Below are 10,205 nucleotides of genomic sequence, written 5' to 3' on the forward strand. Positions count from 1 at the left end.
TGTGGATGCCAAGCAACATTTTAAAAATATCAACAAGTGTTAAATAGGGTAGCAACATGCTAGAAACATGTTAGCAACATTTAGCTAAGTGCTAAAGCATACTCTTAATGCAATGAAAGAGGAAGTTACTGTAACTCAGGCATGCAATGTCCAATCAGCCCCAAACTTAATATGTTTGATAAGAGTATTGGCCTGAATACATTTACATGCCAATATTCAGTTATAGTCATAGCGCCACCAGCTGGCAACAGCAAATTACTTGTTTTACACTAACTTAAGCATGCAATGTACAATTTGCACCAAACTTGACATGTTTGCCAATAGTCCTGGCCTGAAGACATCTAAAAGCCAATATTTTGTAATAGCGCCACCTGTTGGCAGCAGGATATGTCATGACTTACACTCAAGCATGCCATGTTCAAGCTTCACCAAACTTCATATGTTTGATAAAAGCACTGGCCTGAACACATCTGCATGCCAATATTCATTTATAGGCATAGCGCCACCAGCTGGCAGAAGGAAGATTGGCACATATCAATGACTTTGACATATTCCTCCTACATTTTCTGTGTTAATAGCATAGTGCCCACCATTCGCCACCGATCGGCGGTGAGCCCGAGTGCGAGGGCCCTACCATTGCTGCTTGCAGCTTTAATTATTATTCTTCTTCTTCTCCAAAATGAAAAGTCTTTTTGAGGGCCTAAACATGCCCGAAAACTCACGAAACTTTGCACACGCATCAGACCTGGCGAAAATTTACATCTGATATGGTTTTCAAAAGTGGGTGTGGCAAAATGGCTCGATAGCGCCACCTATAAAATTTCAACGGAGTGCGCCTCGAGCTACGTTTCACGTACATGTACGAAACTCGGTACACATATGTAACACACCAATACCTACAAAAAAGTCTCCTGGTGCAACATCCGAAACCCAACAGGAAGTCCGTTATATTGAATTTCCTGTACGATTTTTGTGCAGTTTTTGCCATTTTCAGGCCTCGTACTTTAACGAACTCCTCCTACAGTTTTTATCCGATCATCTTCAAATTTGCTGAGTGTCATCATAAGGCCTTTGCGATGTTAAATTGCGAAGCTTTAGAGTTTTCGTCGATGGGCGTGTCCGTGGCGGCCTGACAAACTTTGATGTTTCGCCATGAAAAAGGAAGTTGCTATAACTCAGGCATACGATGTCCGATCTGCCTCAAACTTCACATGTTTGATGACAGTCTGGTCCTGAACACATGTCAGTGCCCAAATTCAGTTATAGTCATAGCGCCACCTGCTGACAACAGGAAATGACATGTTTAACACTGTTACGGACTCTTAGCAACATATTGAAAAGCGTTAACAAGTCGTAAATAGGCTAGCAACATGCTACAAACATGCTAAAACATGCTAGCAACACTTAGCTAAGAGCTAAAGCATGCTATTAATAAAAATACAAAAGGAAATTGCTGTAACTCATGTATATACTGTTGAATCTGACCCAAACTTAATATTCAACATGCTACAAAAATAATAAAGCATGCTAGCAACACTTAGCTAATATGCTAAAGCATGCTAATAATACAATAAAACAGGAAGTTACTCTAACTCAGGCATACCATGTCCAATCAGCCCCAAACTTAACACATTTGATAAGAATCCTGGCCTAAACACACGCCCATGCCTGTATTCAGTTATAGTCATAGTGCCACCAGCTGGTAACAGGAAGCCATATGTTTAATACTGTTGTGGATGACTAGCAACATTTAAAAAAAATCAACAACTGTTAAAAAGGGTAGAAACATGCTAGAAACATGCTATAACATGTTAGCAACATTTAGCTAAGTGCTAAAGCATGCTCTTAATGCAATGAAACAGGAAGTTACTGTAACTCAGGCATGCAATGTCCAATCAGCCCCAAACTTCACATGTTTGATAACAGTCGTGACCTGAAGATGTCTACATGCCAATATTCAGTTATAGTTATAGCGCCACCTACTGTCAACAGGAAGTGACATGTTTAACACTGTGACACACTATTAGCAACACACTAAAAAAGCCATTGAGTGCTAAACTAGTTTAAAACGTACTCAAACATGCTAGCAACACTTACTTAGTGCTAAAGCATGTTGTTAAAGACATAAAACAGGAAGTTACTGTAACTCAGGCATGCAATGTCCAATCAGCCCCAAACTTCACATGTTTGATAAGACTCTTGGCCTGAAGATATATACATGCCCATATTCAGTTATAGTCACAGCGCCACCTGCTGACAACAGGAAGTGATGTTTAATGGTGTTACGGACTCCTAGCAACATATTAAAAAGCTTTAGCGAGTTTTAAATAGGCTAGCATCATGCTAGAATCATGTTAAAACATGCTAGCAACACTTAGCTAAGAGCTAAAGCATGATATTAATACAAAGAAAAATAAGTGTAACTCATGCATACAATGTCCAATCTGACCCAAGCTTAATATGTTTGATAAGAGTGCTGGTATGAACACAAGCCCATGCCCATATTCAGTTATAGTCATAGTGCCACCTGCTGGCAACAGGAAGTCACATGTTTAATACTGTTGTGGATGCCAAGCAACATTTTAAAAATATCAACAAGTGTTAAATAGGGTAGCAACATGCTAGAAACATGGTAGCAACATTTAGCTAAGTGCTAAAGCATACTCTTAATGCAATGAAACAGGAAGTTACTGTAACTCAGGCATGCAATGTCCAATCAGCCCCAAACTTAATATGTTTGAGAAGAGTCCTGGCCTGAATACATTTACATGCCAGTATTTAGTTATAGTCATAGCGCCACCAGCTGGCAACAGCAAATTACTTGTTTTACACTAACATAAGCATGCAATGTACAATTTGCACCAAACTTGACATGTTTGCCAATAGTCCTGGCCTGAAGACATCTAAAAGCCAATATTTCGTAATAGCGCCACCTGTTGGCAGCAGGATATGTCATGACTTACACTCAAGCATGCCATGTTCAAGCTTCACCAAACTTCATATGTTTCATGAAAGCACTGGCCTGAACACATCTGCATGCCAATATTCAGTTATAGGCATAGCGCCACCAGCTGGCAGCAGGAAGATTGGCACATATCAATGACTTTGACATATTCCTCCTACATTTACTGTGTTAATAGCATAGTGCCCACCATTCGCCACCGATTGGCGGTGAGCCCGAGTGCGAGGGCCCTACCATCGCTGCTTGCAGCTTTAATTATTCTTCTTCTTCTTCTTCTTCTTCTTCTCCAAAATGAAAAGTCTTTTTGAGGGCCTAAACATGCCCGAAAACTCACGAAACTTTGCACACGCATCAGACCTGGCGAAAATTTACATCTGATATGGTTTTCAAAAGTGGGTGTGGCAAAATGGCTCGATAGCGCCACCTATAAAATTTCAACGGAGCGCCCCTCGAGCTACGTTTCACGTACATGTACGAAACTCGGTACACATATGTAACACACCAATACCTACAAAAAAGTCTCCTGGTGCAACATCCGAAACCCAACAGGAAGTCCGTTATATTGAATTTCCTGTACGATTTTTGTGCAGTTTTTGCCATTTTCAGGCCTCATACTTTAACGAACTCCTCCTACAGTTTTTATCCGATCATCTTCAAATTTGCTGAGTGTCATCATAAGGCCTTTGCGATGTTAAATTGCGAAGCTTTAGAGTTTTCGTCGAAGGGCGTGTCCATGGCGGCCGGACAAACTTTGATGTTCCGCCATGAAAAAGGAAGTTGCTATAACTCAGGCATACGATGTCCGATCTGCCTCAAACTTCACATGTTTGATGACAGTCCGGTCCTGAACACACGTCAGTGCCCATATTCAGTTATAGTCATAGCGCCACCTGCTGACAACAGGAAATGACATGTTTAACACTGTTACGGACTCCTAGAAACATATTGAAAAGCGTTAACAAGTCTTAAATAGGCTAGCAACATGCTACAAACATGCTAAAACATGCTAGCAACACTTAGCTAAGAGCTAAAGCATGCTATTAATACAAATACAAAAGGAAATTGCTGTAACTCATGTATATAATGTTGAATCTGACCCAAACTTAATATTCAACATGCTACAAAAATAATAAAGCATGCTAGCAACACTTAGCTAATATGTTAAAGCATGCTAATAATACAATGAAACAGGAAGTTACTCTAACTCAGGCATACAATGTCCAATCATCCCCAAACTTAACATGTTTGATAAGAATCCTGGCCTAAACACACGCCCATGCCCGTATTCAGTTATAGTCATAGCGCCACCAGCTGGTAACAGGAAGCCACATGTTTAATACTGTTGTGGATGCCTAGCAACATTTTAAAAAAATTCAACAACTGTTAAACAGGGTAGCAACATGCTAGAAACATGCTATAACATGTTAGCAACATTTAGCTAAGTGCTAAAGCATAGTCTTAATGCAATGAAACAGGAAGTTACTGTAACTCAGGCATGCAATGTCCAATCAGCCCCAAACTTCACATGTTTGATAACAGTCCTGGCCTGAAGATATCTACATGCCAATATTCAGTTATAGTTATAGCGCCACCTACTGTCAACAGGAAGTGACATGTTTAACACTGTGACACACTATTAGCAACACACTAAAAAAGCCATTGAGTGCTAAACTAGTTTAAAACGTACTCAAACATGCTAGCAACACTTACTTAGTGCTAAAGCATGTTGTTAAAGACATAAAACAGGAAGTTACTGCAACTCAGACATGCAATGTCCAATCAGCCCCAAACTTCACGTTTGATAAGACTCCTGGCCTGAAGATATATACATGCCCATATTCAGTTATAGTCACAGCGCCACCTGCTGACAACAGGAAGTGATGTTTAATGGTGTTACGGACTCCTAGCAACATAATAAAAAGCTTTAGCAAGTTTTAAATAGGCTAGCATCATGTTAGAATCATGTTAAAACATGCTAGCAACACTTAGCTGAGAGCTAAAGCATGATATTAATACAAAGAAAAATAAGTGTAACTCATGCATACAATGTCCAATCTGACCCAAGCTTAATATGTTTGATAAGAGTCCTGGTCTGAACACAAGCCCATGCCCATATTCAGTTATAGTGATAGTGCCACCTGCTGGCAACAGGAAGTCACATGTTTAATACTGTTGTGGATGCCAAGCAACATTTTAAAAATATCAACAAGTGTTAAATAGGGTAGCAACATGCTAGAAACATGTTAGCAACATTTAGCTAAGTGCTAAAGCATACTCTTAATGCAATGAAACAGGAAGTTACTGTAACTCAGGCATGCAATGTCCAATCAGCCCCAAACTTAATATGTTTGATAAGAGTCTTGGCCTGAATACATTTACATGCCAATATTTAGTTATAGTCATAGTGCCACCAGCTGGCAACAGCAAATTACTTGTTTTACACTAACTTAAGCATGCAATGTACAATTTGCACCAAACTTGACATGTTTGCCAATAGGCCTGGCTTGAAGACATCTAAAAGCCAATATTTTGTAATAGCGCCACCTGTTGGCAGCAGGATATGTCATGACTTACACTCAAGCATGCCATGTTCAAGCTTCACCAAACTTCATATGTTTGATAAAAGCACTGGCCTGAACACATCTGCATGCCAATATTCAGTTATAGGCATAGCGCCACCAGCTGGCAGAAGGAAGATTGGCACATATCAATGACTTTGATATATTCCTCCTACATTTTCTGAGTTAATAGCATAGTGCCCACCATTCGCCACCGATCGGCGGTGAGCCCGAGTGCGAGGGCCCTACCATCGCTGCTTGCAGCTTTAATTAGGGCCCGAGCCCAAAAGGGCGAAGGCCCTATTGTTTTTCTAAGGATTATTAGGGCCCGAGCCCAAAAGGGCGAAGGCCCTATTGTTTTTCTAAGGATTATTATTATTATTATTATTATTATTTTTTTTTCAATGTTTTGGGGGATTTCGGGGGCCTTAACATACACGAAAACTCTTGAAACTTTGCACACACATTGGAACCTGCGGCCATCAGGGCCGGACAGACTTTGACATGGGGGGGTCACCTGGGGGGGGCATGGCACAGCGTTAAAAATTGCGACTTTTGAAGGGCTCTGGAGCGCACAACGGTTGACCTACAGTCACCAAAATTCATACATATATAGACCTCATCGGGCCGAACAAATTTCACACTCATAGTCCATGCTTCGCCAAACAGGAAGTCGGCTATTCAGGGATGTCTAAAAAGTGCATGCAATGGAATTTGAAATACTCCTACTAGGCCTTTCCACCGATGGCCACCAAACTCGGTCAGCATGATCTCAAGACATTGGGGACGCAAAATTGCCAGGGGATTTTTGATATCTCGAACGGTTTGACCGTGATGGGGCAACAAATTTATGGCGAGAAATGAGAAACAGGAAGTGCCTAATAACTTTGACATACTTTGTCTGATTTTGACCAAACTTCAGCAGTTTGTTCACCGTCTGATGCCGATCACAGAGATGTGACTATTATGAGTCAAAGTTATAGCGCCACCAACTGGCAGCAGAAAGCGTGACGTTTTTGAAACGCTTTAAACTCAGCCTCTTAATTTTACTCAATTTGCTTCAAACTTCATCACAATAATGTCAAAACACGACCGATAAGAATCTGTGAAGGGCGTTATCCATAACTTTTATCATGTTGCCATGGCAACGTGTCAAACTTTAACTTTAGTTTTTTGTGTTTTTGAGCCACTTAAAATGCTTAGAATTTCATGAAACTCAACACACACATCTGTATTAATGACAGTTAAACACTGATAAAAGCCCATAAATGGGCGTGGAGCAGGCGCTCCATAGCGCCACCTTTTGACAAAAGTTGGGGGGTTACTTTGTCCTACAGTCACCAAACTCGGTACATATATTGGACTCATCAAGCCGGACAACTTTCTAATTTACACCCATTAGCTACGACCAACAGGAAGTCAGCTATTTTTATTTAAATATGGATTTTTGGAAAAATTAAGCTGTGGAATTTGAAATACTCCTCCTAGACCTTTCCACCGATGGCCACCAAACTCGGTCAACATGATCTCAAGATATTGGGAATGCAAAATTGCCAGGGGATTTTTGGTATCTCGAACGGTTTGGCCTTGGCAGGGCGACAAATTATGGCGAGAAATGAGAAACAGGAAATGTCTAATAATTTTGACACACTTTATCTGATTTTGACCAAACTTAAGCAGTTTGTTCGTCGTATGATACCGATCACAGAGATGTGACTATTATGAGTCAAAGTTATAGCGCCACCAACTGGCAGCAGGAAGTGTGTTGCTTGCAAAACGCTTTTAAATCAACCTCTTAATTTTACTCAATTTGCTTCAAACTTCATCAGAATAATATCAAAACACGGCCGATGAGAATCTGTGAAGGGGTCCTTGATACATCAAATGCTGTTGCCATGGCAACATGTCAAACTTTAACATTTGTTTCCTGTGTTTTTAAATATAGCTGTGAATAAATTCATATCACTCATAGCAGAATCAGACAGTTCACACCAAACTTTGTCAACATGATGCCAAGATACTGAAGATGTTAAATTGTGAACGGCTTTGGGACATCTTGAACGGTGTTGATGTGGTGATTTATGAAAGTAACAATAAAAAAGATGAAGAGTTATTTTTATATATCTTTAAATTGCATTATTCTAACTCATCAAAACTTTTTACATATAAAGAACAAGAAATTCTTAGGAAATACGTGTAGTTTCAAAATGTTATCATGCTCAGAGGCCCCAAAAACATTAAAATTGTCACATAAATTTGTCAGATTAAAGCTCTAATACCAGGGATGAACACTAGAGGTCCTCATAAGATAAGGAATCGTTTGACCTCTAATGCTATTTAGCTCATTCTCAGTGTATAAGAATGAAAATAATCCATAGAATCAGTTGATATAGACTGTACTGTCAGTGTACTTTTACATAATTATTTTGTATAGGTGCTTAAAGAGCATTAAAATATTTTTTTAATCTTTTAAGGAAAAATTATATGATTTATATACATATATACAATCTCACTGATAGAATAAAAAATCTTATAAGTATGACACTATACTGCTCAGTTCACTTAATTAGAATGAGAAACAAATACATCAACTAAGTAAATATGTATTTATTTTTAATATATTTGTTTATAATTATTTCACAGATGCTTATAGATCATTAAAATAATATTAAAAAATGGATGTAGATCATAAAACATGGTAACTATTTAAAATAGGGTCTCTTTTGTTAACATTGGTTAATGAACTAACACACGAACGAACAACGAACAATATATTTGTACTCGATTTTCTTCAAACTTCATCAGAATGATGTAAAAACACGGCCGATGAGAGTCTTTAAAGGCGTCCCTGATGCATCAAATGCTGTTGCCATGGCAAATAAAAAAAAATACAAAATACATTCAAATATTTGTTTTCTGTGTTTTTGAGGCAGATAGCGTGCCTAGAATTTAATTTCCCATTTTCAATTTTCAATGATTTATTATATATTTAAAGTGCAGCATCCTAACTCTTTGAAACTTTTTTCCTACAAATAACTATTCATTCTGATTAAACACAGTTCATTTCATAATTATACAAAACTCCACGAATGAAAGAAAATTAAAAAACATATCTGATCTCACTCTGCTCTGCACTCTATGTGTGTGTTTGTGTGGTAAGTGGCTGAGTGTAAGGAGGGGGGATGGGTGGCAAGAGAAAGAGTCAGACAGGAGGAGAGACAGTTAGGGTTAGTCCAAAGGGTTACTGTGAATGCATGTGCCAACTGGGCACCGTTTTCCTGATGCTATCGGGATGGCGACTGCCAGACGGCGAGGGCCCGGTCAACGCTGCTTGCAGCTTTAATTATTATTATTATTATTTTTTTTTTTTCAATGTTTTGGGGGATTTCGGGGGCCTTAACATACACGAAAACTCTTGAAACTTTGCACACACATTGGAACCTGCGGCCATCAGGGCCGGACAGACTTTGACATGGGGGGGTCACCTGGGGGGGGCATGGCACAGCGTTAAAAATTGCGACTTTTGAAGGGCTCTGGAGCGCACAACGGTTGACCTACAGTCACCAAAATTCATACACATATAGACCTCATCGGGCCGAACAAATTTCACACTCATAGTCCGTGCTTCGCCAAACAGGAAGTTGGCTATTCAGGGATGTCTAAAAAGTGCATGCAATGGAATTTGAAATACTCCTACTAGGCCTTTCCACCGATGGCCACCAAACTCGGTCAGCATGATCTCAAGACATTGGGGACGCAAAATTGCCAGGGGATTTTTGATATCTCGAACGGTTTGACCGTGATGGGGCGACAAATTTATGGCGAGAAATGAGAAACAGGAAGTGCCTAATAACTTTGACATACTTTGTCTGATTTTGACCAAACTTCAGCAGTTTGTTCAACGTCTGATGCCGATCACAGAGATGTGACTATTATGAGTCAAAGTTATAGCGCCACCAACTGGCAGCAGAAAGCGTGACGTTTTTGAAACGCTTTAAACTCAGCCTCTTAATTTTACTCAATTTGCTTCAAACTTCATCCCAATAATGTCAAAACACGACCGATAAGAATCTGTGAAGGGCGTTATCCATAACTTTTATCATGTTGCCATGGCAACGTGTCAAACTTTAACTTTAGTTTTTTGTGTTTTTGAGCCACTTAAAATGCTTAGAATTTCATGAAACTCAACACACACATCTGTATTAATGACAGCTAAACACTGATAAAAGCCCATAAATGGGCGTGGAGCAGGCGCTCCATAGCGCCACCTTTTGACAAAAGTTGGGGGGTTACTTTGTCCTACAGTCACCAAACTCGGTACATATATTGGACTCATCAAGCCGGACAACTTTCTAATTTACACCCATTAGCTACGACCAACAGGAAGTCAGCTATTTTTATTTAAATATGGATTTTTGGAAAAATCAAGCTGTGGAATTTGAAATACTCCTCCTAGACCTTTCCACCGATGGCCACCAAACTCGGTCAGCATGATCTCAAGATATTGGGAATGCAAAATTGCCAGGGGATTTTTGGTATCTCGAACGGTTTGGCCGTGGCAGGGCGACAAATTATGGCGAGAAATGAGAAACAGGAAATGTCTAATAATTTTGACACACTTTATCTGATTTTGACCAAACTTAAGCAGTTTGTTCGTCGTATGATACCGATCACAGAGATGTGAC

This window comes from Garra rufa, chromosome 25, assembly GCF_049309525.1.
Source record: "Garra rufa chromosome 25, GarRuf1.0, whole genome shotgun sequence".
NCBI classification, from domain to species: domain Eukaryota; kingdom Metazoa; phylum Chordata; class Actinopteri; order Cypriniformes; family Cyprinidae; genus Garra; species Garra rufa.